This window comes from Gekko japonicus, unplaced genomic scaffold (genome assembly GCF_001447785.1).
Source record: "Gekko japonicus isolate JY-2015 unplaced genomic scaffold, Gekko_japonicus_V1.1 scaffold1384, whole genome shotgun sequence".
NCBI lineage: Eukaryota > Metazoa > Chordata > Lepidosauria > Squamata > Gekkonidae > Gekko > Gekko japonicus.
The window spans coordinates 176100-200678 of NW_015162524.1; the positions used below are offsets into that span (position 1 = coordinate 176100).

The following is a 24579-nucleotide window of genomic DNA, read 5'->3' on the forward strand; positions in this document are numbered from 1 at the left end:
TCCCTGATGGATTAAAGTACCCTGGTCCTGCTCCTACATTTAAGAACATAAGAACATAAGAGACGCCAATGTTGGATCAGGCCAAAGGCCCATCCAGTCCAACACTCTGTGTCACACAGTGGCCAGAAATACCAGTGCCATCAGGAGGTCCAGCAGTGGGGCCAGGACATTAGAAGCCCTCCCACTGTTGACCCCCCCCCAAGCACCAAGAAGACAGAGCATCACTTGCCCCAGAGCCCCTAGCTATACCTTGTGGCTAATAGCCACTGATGGACCTCTGCTCCATATGCTTATCTAATTCCCTTTTGAAGCCGTCCATGCTTGTAGCACCCACCACTTCCTGTGGCAGTGAATTCCATGTGTTAATCACTCTTTGGGTGAAGAAGTACTTCCTTTTATCCGTTCTAACCCGACCGCTCTGCAGTTTCATGGAGTGCCCACGAGTTCTTGTATTGTGAGAAAGGGAGAAAAGTACCTCTTTCTTTACCTGCTCTTTCCCATGCATAATCTTATAAACCTCGATCATGTCACCCCTCAGTCGTCTTTTCTCCAAGCTAAAGAGCCCTAAGCGCTTTAACCTTTCCTCATAGGGAAAGTGTTCCAACCCTTTTATCATTCGAGTTGCCCTTTTCTGCACTTTTTCCAAAGCTATAATATCCTTTTTAAGGTGTGGTGCCCAGAACTGCACACAGTATTCCAAATGAGGTCTCACCATTGATTTATATAGGGGCATTATTATATTGGCTGATCTGTTTTCAATACCCTTCCTAATAATCCCCAGCATAGCATTGGCCTTCTTTATTGCAGTCACACACTGTCTCGACATTTTCAGTGAGTTATCCACTACAACTCCAAGATCTCTCTCTTGCTCAGTCTCTGCCAGTTCAGACCCCATCAATGTGTATTTATATTTAGGATTTTTGGCTCCAATGTGCATCACCTTGCACTTGGTCACATTGAACCCCATTTGCCATGTTGACGCCCACTCGCCCATCCTTGACAGATCCCCTTGGAGTGCCTCACAATCCTCACTGGTTTTCACCACCCTGAACAACTTTGTATCATCCGCAAATTTAGCCACTTCACTGCTTACTCCCATCTCCAAATCATTAATGAACAAGTTAAAAAGCAGTGGACCAAGTACTGATCCCTGCGGTACCCCACTGCTTACCACCCTCCACTGAGAAAATTGCCCACCTACACTCACTCTCTGTTTTCTATGAACTAGCCAGTTTTTGATCCATAAAAGGACTTGTCCTTTTATCCCATGATTTTTGAGCTTGCTTAGGAGCCTTTGATGAGGAACTTTATCAAAAGCTTTCTGGAAGTCAAGGTAAATAATATCTATTGGATCCCCCTTGTCCACATGTTTGTTCACCCCCTCAAAGAACATTAACAGGTTAGTGAGACAAGATCTTCCCTTACAGAAACCGTGCTGAGTCTGCCTCAATAGGTTTTGTTCATCTATGTGCCTACTAATTCTTTCCTTAATAATGGTTTCCACCAATTTACCCGGTATCGACGTCAGACTGACTGGCCTGTAATTTCCCGGATCTCCTCTGGAACCCTTTTTAAAGATGGGAGTGACATTAACTACCTTCCAGTCCTCAGGAATGGAGGCAGATTTTAAGGAAAGATTACATGTTTTGTCAGGAGATTCACAAGTTCACATTTGAGTTCTTTCAGAACTCTCGGATGTATGCCATCTGGGCCTGGTGATTTATCAGTTTTTAAGTTGTCTATCAGTTTTAGGACCTCCTCTCTCATCACCTCAATCTGACTCAGGTCTTTCAACACCCCTCCCGAAAACAGCTGTTTTGGAGTGGGCAAGCACTTCTCATCTTCCACAGTGAAGACAGAGGCAAAAAATGCATTTAGCTTCTGAGCCATTTCCCTATCATCCTTCAGTACTCCTTTTACCCCTTGGTCATCCAAGGGCCCCACTGCCTCCCTGGCTGGTTTCCTGCTTCTAATGTACTTGAAGAAAGTTTTATTGTTGGTTTTTATGTTTTTTTGCTATATGCTCCTAATATTCCCTTTTTGCCTGCCTGACCACAGACTTGCATTTTATTTGCCATAGCCTGTGTAGTAACCATTCGAAGTCTGGCCATAAGGCGCCCCTAGTGCTATTGGCCTGGTTTCCAGGGCTCGGTGGCCCCACCTCAAATCAGTTTTCCTCTTCCCCAGGGATGTCATGAGCATCACTGGATGCTGATGAGGAGGATGCAGAACCCCTGGAGGCCAGCCAACGAGACCCAGCATGTGAGTGGGAGCATGGGATGGGCCAGGGGGGAGGGAGTGTGTGGCACATGGGAAGGCTAACAACAGCTGGTGATTCCCATGTTGCCCTGACTCCTCAGGTTTGCCACCAGATGTCAACATGGCAGACCTGATGCCCGCAAAAAGAGTGTCTCTCATCAGGGCCAGGAAAAAGTGGGTCTCAGCCCTCCAGAGTGTCGGGGAACACCTTGCAGCACAGGCTTGGGAGGATAGCAGAGAGGCCAGGATGGAAGATCGGAGGAAGCATGAGGAGTTCCTTGCGGAGCTGAGGGCCGGCTATGAGGAGGACCGAGAGGCTTGGGCAGCGATGCGTGGGGTCATGGAGACATCCACCAATGCCCTTGTAGAGCTGACATGAGCAGTGACCCTCTTAGTTGACACCTTCTGTGCCCGGGCTCCAGTGCCTGAGCCAGTGCAGCCAGGCCCCAGCACTGCATTCACCCAGGCACCTGGTGGCCGTGGGAGGGCATCCAGGAAGAGGAAGAAGGTACAGCCCTACACCCCTTCACAGTAGAGAACACACACTTCCCTGGGGCCGAACCAAGTGCCCATCAGCTCTGTCCCTCCCTCCTGTCCCTTGCTACAAGCCTAGTTTCCCTGACATCCTCTGATGATGCTTTTGTATATGCAACGGCCACACACAATGTGTCCAACGGTTGGGGAGAGGGACATGTCCACAATGCCTACCGGTGGTGTTGGGTGGGTCACAGACACTGCAACTTTGGTGCAGTTCGCTGCGGGGGAGGGCCACACAGCAGCTGGCCTGGGTGACCAACCTCAGGAACCAGGCACGGTAATGGGATGCATCCTCCACACAGCACATTCCATCAACGTCTTGCTGCCAGGACATGCCAGCTCGAACACCAGCAGGTGTACCACTAAACTCTCAGGTAAAATAAAGATGCCTGTCTGACCACCACCACACATGTCTCGCAGTCATTGCATGGGGGGGGGGCAACCCTGGTCCAAAGAAGACAGTGCCACTAGTGTAACGGAACAAAACTTTAATAGGAAAACATCACACAAACTGTACAAACACCTCCCCCCCCAAATGCAACCAAACAACCAACTAATCAGAACTGTCATCCCCCTCAACACCTTTGTCCTCGCACTCCCCCAGCTCACCCACCACTACCTGCTCTAGCCCCTCCACCTACTCCTCCTTTGTCACCACCTCAGCCACCTCCCCCACCACCTCCTCCTCTGTTCCCTCTTACTCCTCCTCCTCCTCCTGTTCTCCCTCTGCTGGCGGCTCCCGTGCCCGTTGCAGACAACCCCATGGGTGTTCTCTATCCTCCCACCACTGGTACGCCAGCACATCCTCCAAGCGCATCCTTATGAGGTGTCGCAGCCGGCCCATTCCCTGCTGGATGAAGGACAGTCTATAGTTGTGACGTGCCACTGTGGGGCAGACCAGACAGGGGGCAGCAGAAACACCGGGAAGGCCACCCACAAGGCCAGACATGGCCAGCCTGGACATCGATCTTAGGCTCCCACACACTCACACGGTGCATGCCACGGGATCTGTCAATGCCAGTGCCCAGGGCTGGCTATAAACCCCCAGAGTGCGGCCAAACATCTGGAAGACATCCCCCGTGACCGTGGGATACCCACCGGTCTCCCGCACATTGGCCATGGCTCCCTCAAGGGCCTCCAGCCACTGGGACACCGTTCTGGAAGATGGTCCAGTTGCCACTGGGGAGTGTGCCCTCTCCCCTGCAGGGACAAAGCAGCAACTGAACATCCATCCCCGTCGCTCCTGGATGGTCACAAGGGGGGGGGAGGCCTATCTGCATTGGTCTCTGGGGTGGAACTTATGACCACAGCTGAACCTTCTGTGGCCATCGTGACATCCACTCCTGCTGGTTCACCTGCAGGGGACAAGGAGGGTGTCATCGGGTCCACCGAGCAATAACAGGCCACCATGCCAGCTCAGGCCCCTGATAGGAACCACAATGCCAGACATTGCCATGTCCAACCTCCTGCACAGCCCTTAGCCCTCTGGGAACCCATCCACATGTGGTTGCTGTGGGCCCCAAGGGCACTGCTGCCAGCACCCAGGTGACCTTGGCACCCATGCCACCCATGGCCACACCACACATGTGATGGACTCAGGGCGACACCAGCATAAGCCAGTCAACACCCTGGTGGACAAGGTCACCAGGTGCTGCCAAGGGCATCACCACAGCCCCTTAGCCCCCCTCCATCACCCTGGGAGGCCAGTGCACAGTCCAGCACCACACAGTAGGCCACCAAATGTCAGCCACACACCTGAGTTAGCCGCTCCTGCAAGCCCTGGAGACATGTGTGGGGAGCTCACCACCACTGGTTCTACAGGAGGAGAACAGCATCACCACGAAAGGTCTATTAACATGCCCCACGCAGGCCCCAGTCCAACTGGCACAGGTGTCTGGCCAACACCTGGCTGGCGAAACTGGCCACCAGCAGCAGTGGCCCGGCTACTGAGCCATCAGCCAACACAATCCGGATGGTAGGCAACCACAGACGCCACACCACTGACAGACACATGGCCAAAGTCACCAGCGGCACCCACCCACGTGGCATGGTATCATGCCACTGTGCCCAACACACCTTGCTCCCGTGGGTCCTGGCCATGGCCAACGGGGGGGTCCAGGGTCTTCCTCGCTGGAGGAGGATGGCACCCTCACTTGCTCGCATGGGGTCACCCTGTGGATGGGGATACAGCAGATGAGGTGACACATTTCACAAGAGGAGTGCTAGATGCCATCAGGATGGGGGATACTCACTGTAAGGGGTCTGGTATCACCACTCAGGCCACCCGCCATGCTCCCAGAGGGCCCTCAGGAGCTTGAAATGGGGAGGGCACTCCCGCCATGGTGGGATGCCCTCCCAGTCCTCAAGGGCATCAAAGAAGGTGGCCTTTTCCCTTTTGAACTTCGCCCGGCACTGCTCCACCGAGTGCTGGAACCCCTGAGCTGCCATGCGCTCTGCAACCTCCTCAAAGAGCGTGTAGGTCTCTAGGTGGGTGGAGGGCATCACCCTCACCCCCACCTCCAGCTCATGGAGTGTCCTGAGGAGACACTCCACCTCCTCCCTCAGCCACAGCACTCCCTTCTTTGGGAAGGCCATGTCCCCATTTTCCCTAAGGTAGCAGAGAATGCAGATGTGTACAGAAGTGCACTGTGTCGCCTTTCACCAGCATGCCAGGCAATTGATGCATGTGCACAAAGAAGCGCATCCCCAGAGCTGTCCTGTCCACTCCGGGAGACCTGAACAGGCCAGCAGCCAAGAGAGTGGGGGGGAAACCATTATGGGAGCAGCACCCTGGGGACTCACAAAACAGCTGTCGGGACGCCCCGTAGCGACACAAAAGACTCCTGACCGGCCATTCCCAGACCAGGTTTTCCCATCCTTTCCCCACCGGGCTGGACGCTGCTTAGCTAAAGGGGCCGAGCCATCCCCGGTTCCCAGAGGCCGCACCACCGCTGGTGCTCACCAGCACCCCGGTGATGGTGTTGGTCTGGAGTCGGTGATCCCATAAGGGGGATTCCCCACTTCCATGGACGCCCTTGTCGCCGCTCACGCCGAGAGCTCCGGTCACGGAAAACTTCTCATGTACACAATGAAGCCCGTACCCAGAGCCATCCTGGCTGCAGCCAGGAGAGTGGGGGGTAACCATGAGGGGAGTGGCACCCTGGGGATGCACAAAACAGGTGTCACGTGACACAAAAGATTCCTGACCAGCCATGCCCGGACCAGGGTCTCCCATCCTTTTTGTCTATGGGCTGGATGCTGCTTAGCTAAAGGGCCTGAGCCATCCCTGGCTCCCAGAGCCCACACCTCCACCACCACCACTCGCCAGCACCCTGGTGATGGTGTTAGTCCGAAGACAGCTCCCCACTCCAGAAGAATGATCAAGCACATGCGCAGTGAAACGCATCCCCGCGCCCTCAAGAACCGGGCCATCACCCCAGCCAGGCGTCCACTTTGTGTGGGGGCCTCTCAGTCGTGACACAACCTGGGAACCCCTCCACTATTGTGGGAACTACAGGGGTCACACAATGTTGTACAGCTGCTGGGGAGCACAGGCCCTTGCGCCCTCCCCATTATATGGGGCTGGTTCTGTCCCTGAGGTACTCTGAAGAATGGAGAAGGACTGCGAAGTCTGTAACTCCTTTATTACTGTGCCATTCACATGTCTCTGTATTGTTGGACCCCATGGTGCCCATGAACAATGGGACCTGCATTTGGTGGTGCAGGGGGTGGTGGGTGGACGCAGAGCTGTGTGCTGCTGGGGGTGGCAAGTGCTCCCCCTAGTGGATCCTGGTCTGTCTACCCAGCCATGTGGTGAGGGCTTCCCAAACCACCTCACCCGCTGCTTGCTGCCTGTTATCCACCGGCCCCTGTGAAGGCTCCTCATCCTCATGAAAGGCCCTGTCTTCCCCCTCCTCTAGCACCTCTGGGACTTCATGTCCATGGTCCTCACACACATTGTGCAGAATGACACAGGCGGCTATGGCATTATTAACGTTCTCCTCCTGTAGCAGCAGCTGGAGTAGCAGACACTGCCACCACGTCTTCCGACACCCAAAGGCACACTCCACAACGTTGCGGACCCGGCTGTGCACCTTATTGAAGTGTGCCTGCCATGGGTTCAGGTGCCCTTTGTAGGGTGGAATGAGCCAGTGTCGCAGGGGATACGTGGCGTCAGCGAGTATGAGTGGTGGCACCTCAACTCCCTCGATTGTGTGGGTGGGGTTCCCGGGGACGAACTGTCCCGCATCCATGGGATCGATGATGTTGGAGCAGCGCAGGACATGCATGTCGTGGCTCTTCCTGCTGTGCCACACAGTGATATCCATGAAGTGGCCCACATTATCAACAGTGCCCTGAAGGAGGATGGAGCAGTAGTGCTTGCGGTTCATTTAGTCTTCAGCTAACTGGACAGGGACTCGTACGCGGATGTGGCATCCATCCATTGCAGCAATGCACTATGGAAAGCACCTGGCAGTGAAGGCTCTCAACACCTGTGGATGACACACAGACAGTGACTTGTCCAGCACCCGCTCAGGGGCTGTGGAACACCACATGACAGGTGTTGCATTCTGTGGACCTCTCAGTTTCCATCATGGTGGCCTCCCACACCACCATCTCCACTGTGTGCACTCCCATCATTCCCCCTGGGCCACATTCCAGGCCATCCTTTCCTGTCCTCACCCTGTCCAGGTTCCGGAGGTACACCACTCTATGGAGAAGCTCCTGCGTGATAGCCTATGTGACCTCCACCACAATGTCAGCCATGGTGGAGTGTGCTAGTCTGAACTGCTGGCCTATGGTTCTGTAGGACATGCTGTTAGCCATCCACCACACAGCGACGGCAACATACTCCTCCACTGACACAGGAGCATGAATCTCCGTCTGCTCTCGCTGGAGTCTATCCCAGAGGGCCTCCACCAGCTAGGTGAACATTGACCCATGGAGACTTAGTATAATCACAGCCACGTGCTCAGCATGTGGTGGTCATGAGGCCCACTTGTCCTACCCCCCTTTCCCCTGGCCTGTGCTGACTGTGATGCCAAGGTTCCACCAGCCATTGTCTACAGCACTGCAGCCATGCATGTGTTCCCACTGTGGGCAGGGCTGGTGAGGGGGAAGTGCTGAACTTGGCCAGGGCTCCCACATGTGGGGGTGTGGGTGGTCATATCACAGCACCACCCCTGTCTGTCAGCAGGATGGATGGGGGTTTGAGGCCTTGCTGGAATGTCACTGACCCTGGCTGCTGGATTGGTCTCCATGTGCCCTTGCCTAGTCATCCTTCTGCTGCATGGGGGCCACGACGGTCTGTCCCACTCCCACACTGCCACTTGTACCCAGCATACCACAGGCCAATGGCTGGGGTTGGTGTACACCCTGTCTGCATTACCTGGACATCTTGAAGTGCTCGAGCCACTGCTCATCTCCCCAGACATGGGTGACGAAGGTTGTCCACCAGTCCCTGGACCTTGGGTACACCCACCAGTGGCGGGCTGGGCATTCCTCTGCTAGGCGGATGAGCTGGAGGGTGTCCCTTGTCTTACTGGCCTGATGCCACCTTGACCAGGTTTGATGCCTGGCTACATACCTTGCAGCCATGGCAGTCCTCCGTCTCCTGCTGGCATCTGTCACCTCCTCCCACTGTTGCCATGCTTCCTGCCTCTGGAAGGTGAGTGCCCCCACTGCCACACACGCAGATAGGACGACTGTAACCAGGAGATCCGCCTCCCTCTCCATTGGTTGCTTGTGGGTGGGTTCTGGGGGGTCCTGACGAGCCTGTCACCCTGTCCAGAGGGCCATGCGCGCAGCTGATGCATCGCGATCAAGATCGGGAGTCTGCGGACAGGTTCCCGTTTGTGCGCATGCCCACTGTTCAACGGATTTGCTTCTGTGGTCCTACATATACGGAAACTCCAGTTTGGGGAAAAAACACCCGTCTGATCGGGAAGCGGCGGCTTGGAATTGCCGCATGTGTGATCGCGCCATGCTGCTTCTCCCCACCTTCTTTGGCATGCTTCACCATCGATGTGTGATCAGCGGCTGATGGCCTGAGCACAGCGCCTCGGGGGAACATCTGATCGCACTTCATTTTGCTCTGGAGCAAAAAGCCTCACTTCCCCCCTGAATTATCTCACTTGTGTGACTGCGCCCTTAGACAGCATAATAAAAAGTAGAGATATCACCCTGCCAAAAAAAAGTCTGTATGAACAAAGTGATGGTATTCCCAGTAGTAATGTATGCTGCAAGAGTTGGACCATAAGGAAGACCGAGCGCTGAAGAATAGATGCTTTTAAATTGTGGTGCTGGAGAAGACTCCCTTGGACTGCAAGGAGATCAAATAAGTCAGTCCTAAAGGAAATCAAACCTGAAGCTGAAACTCAAATACTTTGGCCACCAAATGAGAAGGGAGACCCTGATGCTGGGAAAGATTGAAGGTAACAGAAGAAGGGGATGGCAAAAGATGAGATGGTTAGACAGTGTTATCAAACATGAAATTGAGCAAACTCTGGAGGACGGTGGAAGACAGGAGGGCCTGGTGTGATGTGGTCCATGGGGTCGCGAAGAGTCGGACTTGACTGTGTGACTGAACAACAATAAGATAACAGTTATCTAGAGGCATAGTATTTTGAATGGGAGGAGGATCATTCAGTCAGTTTGAATGGATGGTTTGACCTAAGTTCCAAAGTCATGCACCTAAATAGATAGACCAGCCCTTAGTCTACCAAGGTGATCTTAAAGAGCTTCCATGTGTACGGCTTGAATGCTGTGTGTGGCATTGTGAACCTGCTACATAACTCCCTGGATTACATTGCAAGGATGGTCAATCACCCTGAAGCAGAATTTCCTGACTTGCTCAGAAAATAAATGGAAAGCACAGTAATCACAACAACAACAACAACAACAACAACAACCTTGGGTCAATAACCTGCATTAATTTAAATGCAAAACCAAACATTAAAAAATAATCTATTGCCATGTACATTGTACAGGGCTGTACATTGAAGCAAGTATTCATTTGCTCTTGCTGTTAAGTTACAATTGACTGATTTATGCCTTGAAAAGCTCAAAATCCTTAATTTGTTGTTGCAAGGTTTTGTCTTTAGCATCTCAGCTCTTGCAAAGCCTCTTGCTTCCCTTTAGATGAAATAAGCTCATGGCACAATTTCAGAGAAGCTGAAGAGAAGGAACAAAAAGTGTCAAGGGGCACATAGAATATGATAAAGAGGTAAATGAGCTTTAAAGGCAATAATCTGCCTCCTAAAAGATAAAATTAATAGGAGTATGGAGACCTGGATGTAGTAAATTTTAGTATGCTCCTGGGTAAATTAAGACGTTTCTAAGCATTGGTGCTGAGAATGAAAATTCTGACAGCCAATCAGCTGCTGTCATTGTAACACATGCAACAATAGGAAAACGTAAGACAATAAAGCATTTGCCACATATACATTTTAGAACAATGAAGTCAATCAGAGAAAGATTGCAGCAGATGGATATTTTCTGCAGAGACTATTCATTGTACCAGAATAGCCCTTAAATGCTTTGAGAAAGTGGGGGAAAGTAAGCAATTTTTGCCTTTTCAAGTTCTACACATTTAGCTTTCTATTATTCTGACAATGGTGCTTTAAACTGATCATATGCGTGTAAAGTGCCATCAAGTCACAGCTGACTTATGGCAACGCCAACAAGGGGCTTTCAAAGCAAATGAAAAGAAGAGGTGGTTTGCCATTGCCTTGGAGGTCTCACTTCCAAGTACTGACCCTGTTTAGCTTCCGCAATCTCATAAAATCGGGCTATACCATGCTGCCTTCCTGCCTGAATTTGATCATACCAATCCATAAATAATATGGCTGTGTGACAGTTACAATCAATGACTTGGGATGGGAAACCATAAGTGGCCACGAAAAGAGGTCAGTATCAGAAAAGATGGGCAACCCTACCCCTTTACTGGTAGAAGTATGTTGAAAGGAGGAAGGTAGGGGCCAGCTAGTATAGTGCCACACAGGCTGGTGGCTAGCCAGCACCTCCTGGTATGGACCAATAACATCACTGGCCTTTGTTATGTTTTAGAATATTCAAAAAAATACGAAAACAGGAGTATTCAGAGTGGTTTGCAGGAAAGCAACAACAACAAAAATCTATATAAAGAACCATATGACATATATGTTAATCCATAAACCTATACCCACTTGGAACATAGCTAGCTGTTGACCAGTTTCTCAATCAGCAAATAATACAGGTCTCAAACAACAATGCTTGCAGCTTCTCTATATTTATACCGTTGCACAGTGAAAACAAACAACATTGTAACTCTGTACTATAGGCCTGATTGGCCCTAAGTGGAGCCATGTGATTGGTTGCTTCTAGTGTGGCTTTAGGACCAATGAACAATCTTTATTCTTCAGCCAATAGTAATCCGAGGATTACGATACCATATTCAAACACAATAACTCAGAACATAACATTTAATCTCTTTAACAAAGCAGATCTAGGCAATTTAAAAAATAAAACAGTTTCATTTGATAGATTATTTAATAACTAGACCAGAGTAGTTCCTGGGGGTTTCAATAAACATGGCATAACTGATAGACATTAAACACAGTAAGGTTCCAATCCAAAAACCACTGAGCCCTACTAAAGGGGCCAAAATGTCTTCAGTAATTTGCAACTTTCAGGATGTGTGGTCGAAGCATGTAGAGATTCAGAATTTACAGTTGGGCCCTCTATGTGGTAAGAAGATCAGGCAACAAATTTACAGTTGACTTACACAGCTAACAAACTGAGGGGAAATAGTCAAATTAGCTTCTCAAAAATAGGTAATAAGAGATTATTATTCACACACATTACTTTCAAGGATTCAAAGTGTTCCACCCATACCATCTTATTGTAGTTCTTACAGCAACTAAAAACAAAGATTATCTCCATGAGGGAGTGAGCCAGGAGCCGAGACTGAGACAGTGTTGTTGGCTTGACCACCTACTAACTGAATAAGAGAGATTTATCTTTCTGATTAATGGCTCACAATCCAATCCTACGTAGAGACTCCAATGTGTGCATTTCACTGGGCTTAGGCTGAAGTGACTCTGCTTGTCAGTCTTTCTAGAATTGCTTGTCAGTCTTTCTATTCAGGATGTCACCCCAACTGTTAGTTAAGTGACAATTAAACATTCAAGGTTTTCCAACCAAGATTCTTGGAGCAGACACAGATTACCACACTACCTTGAAATAGTCTGTATGGCATAGAAGTCCTAACTGCACGGGAGCTTGCTGTGAGGTACAAAGAACATTTAGGTATGAATGTGTTTAGAAGCTCCCTACTGGATTTCTGTGACTTGGATCTTATGCCTTTATTCTGCTTGAGCAGCTCTTTGTCCATTTTGGATGTACTTCTCTGTTATGGAGCATGTGTCCTCTGGTGCTAGGTGCCTTCTGTGAACTGAAAGACACTGGTCTGCTCTAGCAGAAGAGTGCAGGCTGCATCAGGGAACAGGGCTGCACCAGAGGAGGCAAGGCATAAGATCCACACAAAGGCATTTGCTTGTCAGCCTTCTTAGCCTAACTCCATAATCCTTCAGAGATACTTCTGCAGCCCAAGAATCAGTAACTGAGTGTCTCAGGACCAAAACCAGCACCTGGCAAGTACCCACTGGTTTCTCAGTCGCCAACCTATAGTAGGAGAGGCATGCCAAGTAGTCATGGCTATGACAACAGGATGTTCTTGCAGTTCACTTCAGAGGATGGGGCAGTGGGGGGCAGCTTCTCACCCTTTTCTCAGAATGACTCTCCTATAAAACTTGCTGCTGACTAGAATTACAGAGGAATAAAATTGTCCTATACTGTATATACTTATTGGAAAAGCTACAGCTACATGGCTATATTATGAAGCTTTTCCAAAAGCTTTCTTGCTGAATCTATTTAATGGCAGATACTATACAATGAAGGCCCCATTTAACTATTGATAACAACTGAAGGCCAGTTCACATGACCTTGGGGTGCTTTGCTGGATGCTTATTACCTTATTTTTCAAGGCTGTTTAGTCAATATCCACTGCCTTTTTAGAGTGCCTAAGGCTCATCAAGCAGAAGCTTACTTTGTGTATCTACTGGATGCCTAGGAGATTTGCGAGACAGAGGGTTATGTCACAAACAAGGTAACTGCAGATGCAATGCCCCAGAAGCACACTTCATTCCCCTGCTTTGAATCTGTCTGGCTGTGCACTCATTCTGGCAGGTGGGTCAGTCCCCCCGACTGGGGGGTCAGCAATATTCTGAACACAGGATGACAATGGTGAACTCCATCCAAGCTAGAGGGGGTCCCTGGAAAGAGAAGTAGATGCTACTCTGATTAAACCTTTTATGAGCCAAATGTGATCCCCTTTCCACAGAAAGACAAAACTCCCCTAGACTTTGCCAGTCAGCTAAGCAACGTACTAGAACTAACAATAAGATAATCATGTAGAAACTGAGGGGAACTTTAAGATATATTTCAGAAGATATGGGTCTAATTCCTCACAGATTTTGATGACAATGAAATTGACGCAGGAAGATGCTTGAGCCTATAGCAGGTTTAACCTGCCAACAAAACTCCTTTGGATACTTTGGGGAGGAAATTCTAGAGGGCACTCTAATATCGTGTTGTGCAGGACTGGGAGCAAGGCCCTAGTGCAGCCTGGTCCCAGAAGAGACCTGTTCACAGTAGAAAGCAGACAGCCTACAATCCCCATAAGGCTTAGCAACAGTTGTAGCCAATCACTTTCCGGAGATTCTATTCTTTCATTTCTCATCTGCAGTCTGGTCTCACAGAGGTGACAGGCTGGTCTGGTGAGAGAAAGATCCCTCACTGGTGACAGAGTGAGAACAGGTAGCATAGCCTGGCAGGCTGTGGGCCTTGAAGTAGTAACCAGTTAAGCGAACTAGGTAATCACGTTAGGTTTGTGTTTATTTTGCCTTTAGACACTTTTATATATTTTAAAGCACCTTATCTTGTGATCCTTGCCCCAGTATTGTGTTAATAAACCATTTTGTTTAATTGTTATCTGCCTGGTCATCACGCCTATGCTCTCGGCTTATAAAGGGGCATTTTGGATGGGCTTGGGAGGGTACTCTGGGCCTTTTCAAGGGACCCGAAGTCCAGAGTGGTGGTGGTGGAGGGTGGCGACCCCCTGGGGTCATGACAAGACCCTATCAAGAAATGAAGGGAATCATTTTTTTGTTTCAGGACCAAGGGCAAAAACAGAGCTGATGGCGATCACAGGTCTCCCCTCACTCTGTAAAGGTAATCAAAACTGGGATCCCTGAAGAGTCCATTAGTGTTTTAAAGGGTAGAAAATAGATTTTAAAGGGCACACCCTGTTTTTCTCCTTTAAAATGCTAGTAACTGTGCAGAAAGCCTGCTTTCCAATGAAACCACTCAGGGGCTGAAGGGTAAACCTCCTCTCCCTTTCCCCATGTGGCCTGTATCTCAATTTACCTTTTACACAATGAAGGAGATCCATTATCTTTTTTTTAAATGCAAGATGGTGTCATTTTCTGTTCTCTGCCTTCCTTGTTCTTTTTCTCCCTCCTCTTCATTCCTCTCTATAGTTCTCAGAGGGTATCAGAGATCCTGGATCTGGTTTGCTTTACAGGTCTTTTGAGACAAAGGTTTTGGCCAGCTTGTAAATGGGTATTTTTATGTTGGTAAAATGGAACTGTTTGGGGGCCGGGGGCCGGGAACAAACCCTTCTTGCGGCTTTCAATCAAACCGATTTAGTTGTACGTCACAAGCACAAAACATAATTATAGTTCATTTCACCCAACAAAACATTCAGTTGCACTTGTAAGGTTAGTGGAAGGCCTTTGCCAGTGAATAGTCCTCTCTCAAGAGCAGAGCCAGTGGTGGATGTTCATGAGATGTTTCCTCATTTTTGCACTACTGCAAATTTCATTATAAATTTTTGAGACATTAGACTATCTCATTTGATTTTTCTATAATGAATGATACAAAATTACAGTTTCACAGTTGCAAGCCATTCTCTGTTTCACAGCAATGGACACATTTCAATCCACCTGCAATACTACACTTTTAATTTTGATTCCTATTGGTGAATAGGTGCTGTTATGTAGTTATAATACACTCACAGATTAGAGTGGATTTCCCCCCAAATATGTAAAAGTGCCAGTATCTGGAGTTCACTAAAGCAAGCGGAATATCACAGGATGTACAAACTGCAGATTTTTAATCTTTAAACACTCTGAAAGAAATTTTTTCTGGTGCCTTTGGGGAAATGGAGCTGGTGAGAAAATTCTCTACACAATTTTGAAACAGGTCTGCTCAAATATGACAGAATGTGTTTTGCAATTTAATGACATCTGTGGTGCCAATTTACAAATGAAAGCAAACAAAAATATCAGAAAAAATAACAAAAAAACTAAGGGAGGGGATCTCATTTTTTAGAACTCTAACTGAAAGCTGTGAATGATACAATACTTGAAGGAGGTAGCTACTGTGAAGAACTGGGACTAGGGATGGTCACAAACCGAATTACAAACTGGAACTCGTCAAATATCAGGGACTGGTTCATGAACCTGGTTCATGCGATAGCATGGTTCACGAACCGCCCACCAACCACCATGGTGTTTTTGCTAAGGTTCGTTTGGTTCGTGGAAGTGGTTCATGGGACAGACATGCTGGTGCCCAAGGCAATGGTCAGAACCCTTTAAAGCTGTGGTGCGACTCACTGGTGAGCTAAGAAAGCATTTAAATGCCTTCTGAGTTCACTTGCCAGTGGACTTGTACTGCCACAGCACAACGCGAGTGAGCTCAGAAGGCATATAAAAGCTTTCTGAGTTCACTTGAGAGAGCTGCCTGTGGCTTCCATGGCGGGGAGGAACTACGCCTTTTGCCCTCCCTGCAGAAGCAATTTAAAATGCCTCCCCTTCCCTTCACATGTGGAGGCATGCCGCCAAGGCAGCGTGACTCCAGAGAGTGAAGGGGGATTTTTAAATGCCTCCTCTCCATCCTTCCCCAAGACATGCCACATTGGTGGCACACCTCCAGGATTGCATGAGCCTCACGAACCCAAACTGGTTCACAAACCAGGGAAGCCAAACTGGTTCGTGGTTTGTGAAATGTCACAAACCACGAAACTGCACAAGTGTCCATTTTCCCAGTTTGTGCCCATCCCTAACTGGGACTGTATCTTTGTTGGTTATTATGATATGAAAGCATATGATGGGCATATAGCAATGTTTAAAATGAAGGGAGGTCTACTGTTTGGAGTCAATTTAATTTGGATTTAAAATCCAACATGTTATTCATTTATTTTATTTTATTTTTTTACAAAATGTATAGTTTAGTTTTTTGCCCTCATTAAAACATACATAATGAAATCACATCATAAAAACTTTTAAAGCTATTAAAACATAATTGAAACCAGTGCTAAAACGTACAAAATATAAAAACTACAATCAAAAGATTGGTCAGGAAGGAGGGATCACTGAGGGAATGGCCAATTAAACAAAAATGTATTCACCTGCTTAAATCACATAGGCAGTTTTATCTGCATCCCTCACAGTTCCCTTGTGGATTAAAAGGGCACGATCAGATTGCAACATCTGGCTGCCATTCCCCAGTCATTGGGCTCCCGTTCTAATGTGTCTCTCAAATAGATTAAACAGATACCGGGGAAGTCCGGTGTTAACGGGAGCATTCCACAGTCCTGGATGTATGATCATTACCTTGTGTGGCCAAGCCATTTGGGAAAGCCTGGAGCTTCTGGTTCATGGCAGCCATTTTTTTTGCAAAGTATGTGAGGTTTGCATAAGGTCTATGCATGCCCAGCTTGGGAGTCCCTGCCAACCGGAAGACTACACTTCTGTGCATGTGGGCATGGGACTCCCTTCTGGAACAAAGGCAGCCAAGCCTGGATGGTCAGCCACTGGGTGCTCGCACTCCTCAACCAGTTACCATGGGATGTGTGATCGACATGCCCCAGCACAAGGAACACTGGAGTAAAGTTGTGGCATGATCAGAGTGTGCCCTGCTTGTCGTCTGACCACAGTTATAGATGCAGGGCAGGTTTATGACAGTTATTACCCGATCCAAGTCCATGGTTGCCATGAAGGTGATGAAATCCTGAGCCATTCCTGACAAGACAGGCTTGGCATAAATGGTGCAGTCCCCCAGGACAACAAGTCTATGAGTCCTCAGCACCAACTCCAAGACCACCTGAAGCAGAGACACTGTTAGGCAGCAGGGTGGGAGGTACACCAACAGAATCCCAATCCTGTCTCCTAGTCTTAACATTAGGTACACAACCTCAAAATCAGAAGTGCCCTAGATGGGGCACTGTGCAAGAGGGATAGAGTCCTTATAGACTACAGTGACCACCTCCTCACCCAACAGACCTATGCTGATGTATCACTGAGTGTCTTGGGGGCAGATGCCTTAAATTAACACAGCCCAAATGTTCCATGCTCTCAGGTCCAAGTGTTCTAGGGATTTAAGCATTAATGAATTATTCTCCCAGAACGTAAGTTTAGTCATACCTCCTGATCTGCTGTTACAGTAAGGTCAGACATATCATCATGCCTGATTAATGGAAATGACTCACAGAAATTGTACAAGTTAAGATTCAGTTACAAAATAGGTTGTAAATCCCTGAATTTCTCCATGTAGAAACCAGCGCAGTATTAATTTGTCTTCAGGATGACCTATTTATCATCCATTCCTTCATTGAAATGTTCATCCGGTGTCTGAAGATACACTTGTTCCAAAGAATACAACCATAGTTACTTTCAGAGTCAGTGATTAATTTCCCAATAAGCTATCAATACAAAATTTGGTGGAGGTGTGTTTTCTTAATTTTGGTAGTTGCTTCCAGAATCGCAGGACATAGATTTCAAACTATTTTCAAATCTGTTTTAGCATACTTAAGTATGTATACAAACTAGCTCTAGGAATAGAGGTTAGACACCATTTGTTGTGCTCTCAGCATGATGAATTAGGAAAGGGTAAGGTCCACGTGGACTTGACAGATGCCACTAATCATATGAAGCATGGATAGGAAGGTCAGGGTGCATATGAAAGCTGATGGATAAACTAAAGACCTAGGAAAACACCAATTTGATTGATAGGAGGTCAACTATTAACCTTGATTCCCTGTACACAATTAATTCAATCCAAAAGGGGAAAATCTGGCAAGCTTGATGAGGTGGGTCAGATAATGAGTTAGTCAGGAGTGATTAAAACAGTGAAAACATACATGGAGGAAATCAAAAAGGTAAGGGCTGAAGCAATGGATAGGAGGAAAGGCATATAAAATGCAAGTCTGTGATCAGGCAGGCAAAAAGGGACTATGAGGAGAATATAGCAAAAAACGTAAAGACCAACAGTAAAACTTTCTTCAGATACAACAACAACAAATTTATTCACAGCAAAAAGCCAGCACTCTAGTACAACAGTCAAACTAACTCAAACTAAATTCATACAACCACAAGCATAAATGAAATATATAAAATGAATATCAAACAGAGCATGCATGTAAAACCTGTTAAATCCTGTAACAAATTACATCTATTCGTCTTTCACTAGGAGCTTTCTAGTCCTTACAGCTAACCAGCCAAATTTGGAAAGTTTAGCTGTAACCTTGGGGCACCTACTTTCTAGGAGGTTCTTCAGCAATTGCATCTTTTGACTAGTTGAGGATAGAGTAGTTGTAGAGAGTGGAAGAATATCACAAAAGTGGCTATATGCCCTGCAGTCATATATAACATGCATTAAGGTTTCAATTCCGTCATTGCAGCAGCGACATATATGATCAGCAAGGGTTTTTTTTAATTAAACCTCCCCTCTGTAACTGCTGAAGGGAGGGCATCCCACCTCATGAGGGTAAACATTCTTCTTAACGCATGATTTTCTAGATAAAAAATATAGGGGATAGGCACTACCTTATACCAGGGGTCTTTTGGGGCCGTAGCGCTGCTCCAGCAGCCCAGGAGCTGGTGCAAATGGTGGCGGCGGCAAGCCCTGCCCCCAGCTCCCCATGCAGAAGCGCTGCAGCCGGGGGGAGGCCCAGAGAGCCCCGCCGCTGGGTCCCCCAGGCCCATGCAGAAGCGCTGAGGCCCAGGGGAGGCCCGAAGAGCCCCACATCCGGCTTCCCCAGTCCCGCGCCAAAGCACTGTAGCCGGGGGGAGGCCCGGAGAGCCCCGCCGCCGGGTCCCCCAGGCCCATGCAGAAGTGCTGAGGCCCGGGAGAGGCCCGAAGAGCCTCGCATCCAGCTTCCCCAGGCCCGCGCAGAAGGTTTATAGTAGTGCCCATGGTCTGTAATTAAGTCATTTCTGGAGCCACAATTTGGAAAAACACTGTATCTAAATATTTTAATAAAATAAATGTTTGAGGGCGATTTTCATACATAAAATGCTTTAAAGTGAGGGTAGTGACTTTTGAAGTTAGGAAAACTGCTATTCCTCTCAGCTTCAGCTCCATCTCCAATATGGACATGATACTGATCTACCTTACAATGCTGTTATAAGGATTACTGAGGGAGTGGCTACATTTAGATATCACAAATTGTGGATTATCAACAGCGGATTGATCAATCTGGTTGTGAGACTGACATCTGAATATATACAATCCCATGAACTGTGGGGGCCAAACAGGGATTTAAAAATAGAGGTTACACCAGGTATACTAATCAAAGTTTGTACAGATCCATTTTTATTGCATAACAGCTGAATTCACAAGCCACAGTCAGTTGAGTAGCAGCACCCTTTACAGCTGCATGGCCACAGAGTTGGTGGTACAGGGAAGATGTCCTCTCTGTTAGGAGGCAGAAAACAGGCAAAAAACAAACACACTGGGGTTTGTACACAAACAGGGATTTATTGGCTACATCTAGTAGACCAAGCAGGGTTTGTTGCACAAGCCACAGTTTATTGTGATGTCTGAATGCAGATAGGCCATGTGAAACATTTGGCACACTTCAAATGTAACATATAAATCCTACGAAAAATGCTGGTTCTGCCCCTCCCTGCAAGGAGTTGGGTGTGGCAGCAGGATTTGCTGAATGGCCCACAGAGACAAAGTGTTATTGCCTGAGCAAATGCCCTGTGGTGTATGCAGCAAGTTCTTACTGTATATGAAACAGTCATGTGATTCAGCACAAGTGGTTGCAACGTTCATGGCATATTCTTGCACCTTTGAGAAGGCACTCCTGTGCCATTATGTCTTTGTGTGTACAGAATTTTGCACATGTGTTTGTACATGTGCATTTGTTAGTAGACCTGCAAGAACCATTATCACAAACCCTTTGGTTAGAGCATTTATTTGATGCTACAGGGCTAATTAATATCAGGCCATTCTGCAGGTTCCTGTCTCTTATAAGAAATATTCAAGCTTTTCAGGGTGGGGGGTCAATAAAGAAAAGAATACAATAAACAATATTATTTAGTTACATTGCAGGATGTTTTCTAATTGAATGCTAGCATGCAGAAACATTAGCCCTAATAATTTTGAGAAGGGTAAACTTGTGTTCATACAAATAGTCCCCTCCCACCAATGCTCCCTCTAAGCTGTGGAGTCTCGTGAGCAGAAATTCTACTTTGTGAGCTACTGGTATTAAAGTTGTGAGCAAGTGATTTGGCTACTGCATAAATTAATTTGCTCTGGAGCCATCCTTCCTGAGTTGAGACAAAAATGTGTGAGCTGGAGGCTAAAAAACTGTGAGCTAGCCCACACTAACTCAGATTAGAGGGAACACTGCCTCCCACCCATGTTGAGAATTACTTTGCAGGTAAGGTTAGTACTTTCTTGTGCTAAAATTAGTTTGCAGTGTAAACAGTGTAGAACCTGAATTCAGTACAGACTCCAACAAAATGAACATTCTTTTAGGCACTTAATTAACATGAAATAACCATCATGTGGAAATGACCATTTACAAAGCCAGTGCAAGGCTTTACATGGACATTTAGAGCACGAATTTGTCTAATGCATCTAGTTTAGTTAGAAGACTCTCATTGCAAGAATTTTTATGTGGAATTTACTACCCACCTGAGTCAACCTGACTTTATTGCAATGGCAATTCACTGATGCCACAGCCACCTTGTAAATAAGATAAGTCATCTTAGTTGTGCATCTTGGATAAATATCTTTAAATAAATAACAAGTCTGCTGTGCAAACATCATTCAAAAATGCAATTAAACTTAAGACTTACTCTGTGCAGTAAAAATATGAAACAGCACCGAAGCCAGGGATTTTCAAATGAAGGTTCCCTTCCAAGCTTGATAGCCTCAAGGTCATACTGTGGGGACTTCATTTTTCACAGTCAAAAGACTGATTTAGTAATAATGGTGGTAGCGGGCAGTACCTGTGCCTTTAGTATAATGATATTCAGTGTTGTGTTGGATAATGTATGGCCCATTCTTATTCATGTTTTTCATTGCAGCCACATAAAGTGGATTCATTTGTTAGAAGCTCCCTTGCATATTATTAAGCACAATGCAACCCCCGAAAAAACCCAAAAGCTGCATAACATTTTTATTGTAAAGTGTGTATAAATTGTTATATTCAATAGCCATGGGCTGAACCCTATGAAGTTAGCTGTACCTATACAACAAGGCTAGGCACAGTGACCATTAATAGTTCTGCGAACACACCCAGGTTTGCAATCAAACAAACAAACAAAAGCTTTGTTTAAAAACCCCCTATTTTAGGGATAACCCTACTTCAGTTTAACATCAGTCCATGCACAGATATTGCAAAAATTAAACTGCTGGAACTCGTTGCAGCAAAATGGTGCATGAAAATTGGTAGTGGTGGCCAGGAGAGGAGGAATGGTGGGCAACAGGAGCCACTGGGGAAGGCGGGGCATGGTGTGCTGTAATCAGCAATGAGCCAGAGCTAGTGGACATGAGGTCAAGGGGGGATCTGAGGGTGAATGGGGAAGGGCAAAAAACAGGATTTTTCTTCCATTCTTTCTTTACAAAATGTTTATCTCACCTTTCTGCCCTCATCAGAAAGAAGAGATTGGATTTATACCCCGCCCTTCACTCAGAGTCTCAGAGCGGCTTACAAACTCCTTCCCCTCCCCACAACAGACACCCTGCGAGGTAGGTGGGGCTGAGAGAGCTCTTTCCAGAACTGTCCTTTCAAGAACAGCTCTGACAGAACTATGGCTTGCCCATGGTAATCCAGCAGCTGCAAGTGGAGGAGTGGGGAATCAAACCTGGTCCTCCCAGATTAGAGTCCGCATACTTAACCACTACACCAAAGGAAAGAAGAGGGAGAAAGAAAGCAAATAGATGAGGGAGCGGGAGGAAGGAAGGAAGGAAGGAAGGAAGGAAGGAAGGAAGGAAGGAAGTAGATGGGGGAGGGAGGGAGGGAGGAAGGGGAAAAGAGAGAGAGAGGAAAGAAGCAAATATATGGGGAGGGAGAGGTGAGAAAACAACTTTAAATATGTTCTCCAACCCCCCATGCCAGCAGGTTTGGCTTGTATAAGGGATTTAAAGAGACAAATGCCTTCTCCAAGCCAGCAGGCAGGGCCATGGGGTGGGGGCTTGGAGAACACCTTTAACTTTAAATGTGTTCTCCAAGCCCCCTGCCCCTGCTGCTGTGCCAGCTTGACTTGGAGAAGGGATTTAAAGAGATGAATGCCTTCTCCGAGCTAAGCCAGCCAGCCAGTGTGGCAGGGCTTGGAGAACACATTTAACTAGATGGGGAGGGAGGAAAGGAGGGAAGAGAGAGAGAGAGAAAGAAAGAGAAAAAGAAAGAAAGAAAAAGAAAGAAAAAGAAAGAAAGTGGAAAGAAAGCAAATAGATGGGAGGGAGAGGTAAAAAGAAAGCAACTTTAAATACGTTCTCCAAGCCCCCCCTCCCCCACTGGTTGGCTTGGAGAAGGGATTTAAAGAGACAAATGCCTTCTCCAAACTGGCTGGTGGTGGGCGGGGGGGGGGCTTTGCGAACACATTTAAAGTTAAAGTTGCTTTCATTCTCTGCTCCCCCCACCTCAAGCCTACACAGGGAGGGGAACACTGGCTGGGGAAGGCAAGACTGATCAGGAAGGCATGCCTCACCTTTACTTCCCCAGCCACCCTGCTGGGAGCTGCACAATATGGGTGCGTTCAGACGGGGGATTTACAACGGAATAGGTGACGGTTCCAACCGGTGTACTTACCGGCGTTCACACAGCGAACATCTGCCGTCCCTAACCGTTGTAAACAGCTTTACACCGTTGTACTCTGCCACTAGGTCCCCAAGTGGTGGTATCCTGAGTACAACGGTTGTAATCGCTGTACCCCTCCGTCTGAACGCTCTCCAACGTTGTACAGGCACTTCCGTTTGGAAGCCTGAGGCTTCCGCTTTTTGCCCGCCATTTTATCTAGGTTGGCGATATGCGCTTGGGCGAAGCTTCGCCCCGTTGTTAATAAAGAAATTAAAAGGTTGTTATGTGCTTCTGCAAAGCCGCCTCTCCTCTTCCCCTGCCCACCGCTGCTGTTGCTGCTGCTGCAGCCGCTTTTGCTCTGGCTGCGGCTGCAGAGTGTTTTTCATGATTCCGCCCTGCCCTCCTCCTCCTCCTCCCTCCTCCTCCTCGGCTGCTGTGGACTAACTCTCCTCCTCCAGGGCAGCGGCGAGGGAGGGGAGTTCGTCAATGGGCAGCCGGCGGCGGGCCTGACTCACGCATGCAAAAAAAAAAAGAGGGAGGAGAGGTGGGAGGGGGCGACGCAAGTGCAAGGATCTACGCTTCCTCCCCTGCAGGAGCCGGCAGCTCCTCCCCGGGAGACTGCCTGTCCGGGCTCCCTGCCCGGCCTCGTTTGCCCGTGCTCTTCACCCACCCCTCCCTCCTTCCCGGCTCCATTTGCTGTCAAAAAAACAATAAAACAACAGCGCACGCGCCCCGAGAGCCCAGCGGCAGCCGATCGGCTTCATTAGAAGGAAGCCTGCCTATGCGCATGTGCAAACTCTGTAAAAATAAAATTTAAAATGTCGATGTGCTCTCCTGAGTGCCTGAGGTGTGGACGGGCATATTGCGATGTGCTGGAGGTGAGTGTGATCGCGTTTCAACCGGCATAAACTGCAACAGTTTATGCCGGCTGAAACGCCCCGTCTGAACGCACCCTATGTGTGAAAGAGCCGCATGTGGCTCCTGAGCCACAGTTTGGCCACCCCCGATTTATTGCCATGGCAGAATGGGGATCTGAATCTTCATCTCCCAGATTCTGGTCCAGCACTTTAAGCACTACATGGCACTAGCCATTGTTAGTATAATCCCAAACTAAAAATTTGTTTTGCCTCATAGAAATTAATTAAAAGGGAGGAAGAATATTCAAATTTTAGACAGATGCTATTCCATATGGCCTTGTCCTGACCATAGAATAGAGTCCCATTTTAGCAGCACAATTTAAAACAGCACAGATTGGATGGGCTACAAGAAATCAACTCCTTAGAAACATCAGCTAGTGGAAAGAAACCTGGCACAACAAGCTGCCAGTAGACCTGGTGAGAATATACATGCATAAAGGAATGAGACTGATTCCTGAGAATGATTATTAATATCTTTCATTGTATGATGTAACCATATACTGGACATTTTAAAGGTCTGTAACTCATGTTCCATTATGTTATTTCATCCTCATAATGGAGGCTTTTCATTATAAAAAGACTACCTTTACTTTTCTTTCTTTCCCGTATGCCATTTTGGCAGACAATACCTGCATTTGGAAAGTCACCAAACTCTTACCTTGCAAAATAAAGCTGAGAAAGTCAGCAATGTTTTTGCCATTATAATCTTTTTTAAAAGGCCATTTGGCT

General features: G+C 47.6%; 1 protein-coding gene across 1 annotated transcript in view; it reads right to left on the bottom strand.

The window, feature by feature from the left end:
- The window catches only part of TMEM117 (transmembrane protein 117), a 394142-nt gene that overhangs the window by 68024 nt on the left and 301539 nt on the right, over positions 1-24579 (bottom strand). The gene's annotated exons all lie outside the window — the stretch shown is intronic.